General features: G+C 37.4%; 1 non-coding gene across 1 annotated transcript; it reads right to left on the bottom strand.

The window, feature by feature from the left end:
* Positions 1-844: 844 nt before the first annotated feature.
* On the bottom strand, positions 845-952 carry LOC148550986 (small nucleolar RNA R71). Its single transcript, XR_015893069.1, has one exon. It is a non-coding gene; the product is annotated as a small nucleolar RNA R71 (small nucleolar RNA).
* Between the last annotated feature and the right edge of the window lie 705 nt (positions 953-1,657).

Genomic DNA, 1,657 nt, shown 5'->3' with positions numbered 1-1,657 from the left:
ACTTTTTGTTTGTTCCTTAACTTTTTCAAAACTACCTAACTAATTCTCTCTCTCTCATTTTTCGAAAATATCTTCCCCCTTTTTCAAAATTTCTTTTTAATTTATTAATTATTTTAATTTTTAAATCTTAATTTTCGAAAATTACTAACATTTTTCAAAAACTATTTTCAAAAATCACTAACTCTTTTTCAAAAATTATTTTCGAAAATTCTCTTCTCTCTCATCTCCTTCTATTTTTTTTTTATTTTATTCATCTACTAACATCTCTCCCTCATTCAAAAAAAAAAAGGATCTCTATTATTATTATTTTTCTGTGCCTTCTTCTTTGTCATATGAGCAGGAGCAAGGACAAGAATATTCTTGTTGAAGCAGATCCAGAACCTGAAAGGACTCTGAATTACAACTAACCAGTAAGCACCTGTTAGGAATTTTCAAACAAGAAGAGGAGATGGCAGCCGAAAATAATAATAATGCAAGGAGGATGCTTGGTGACTTTATTGCACCTAATTCCAATTTACATGGAAGAAGCATCTCCATTCCTGCCATTGGAGCAAACAAATTTGAGCTGAAACCTCAATTAGTTTCTCTGATGCAGCAGAACTGCAAGTTTCATGGACTTCCATCTGAAGATCCTTTTCAGTTCTTAACTGAATTCTTGCAGATATGTGATACTGTTAAGACTAATGGAGTAGATCCTGAAGTCTACAGGCTCATGCTTTTCCCTTTTGCTGTAAGAGACAGAGCTAGATTATGGTTGGATTCTCAACCCAAAGACAGCCTGAACTCTTGGGATAAGCTGGTCACGGCTTTCTTAGCCAAGTACTTTCCTCCTCAAAAGCTGAGCAAGCTTAGAGCTGATGTTCAAACCTTCAGACAGAAAGAAGGTGAATCCCTCTATGAAGCTTGGGAAAGATACAAACGGTTGATCAAAAAGTGTCCTTCTGACATGCTTTCAGAATGGACCATCCTGGATATATTCTATGATGGTTTATCTGAGCTATCAAAGATGTCACTGGACACTTCTGCAGGTGGATCCATTCACCTAAAGAAAACGCCTGCAGAAGCTCAAGAACTCATTGACATGGTTGCTAATAACCAGTTCATGTACACTTCTGAAAGGAATCCTGTGAGTAATGGGACGCCTGTGAAAAAGGGAGTTCTTGAAGTTGATACTCTGAATGCCATATTGGCTCAGAATAAAATATTGACTCAGCAAGTCAATATGATTTCTCAGAGTCTGAATGGAATGCAAGCTGCATCCAACAGTACTCAAGAGGCTTCTCCTGAAGAAGAAGCTTATGATCCTGAGAACCCTGCAATAGCAGAGGTGAACTACTTAGGTGAACCTTATGGAAACACCTATAACTCATCATGGAGAAATCATCCAAATTTCTCATGGAAGGATCAAAAGCCTCAACAAGGCTTTAACAATGGTGGAAGAAACAGGTTTAACAACAGCAAGCCTTTTCCATCATCAACTCAGCAACAGACAGAGAACTCTGAACAAAATGCTTCTAATTTAGCAAATCTAGTCTCTGATCTATCTAAAGCCACTGTAAGTTTCATGAATGAAACAAGGTCTTCCATTAGAAATCTGGAAGCACAAGTGGGCCAGCTGAGTAAAAGGATCACTGAAATCCCTCCTAGTACTCTCCCA

Source organism: Arachis ipaensis, chromosome B7 (assembly GCF_059453495.1).
Source record: "Arachis ipaensis isolate K30076 ecotype BB chromosome B7, ASM5945349v1, whole genome shotgun sequence".
Taxonomy (NCBI): domain Eukaryota; kingdom Viridiplantae; phylum Streptophyta; class Magnoliopsida; order Fabales; family Fabaceae; genus Arachis; species Arachis ipaensis.
Note: the sequence above shows the minus strand (reverse complement) of the source record. Positions and strands in the feature narration are given on the sequence as shown.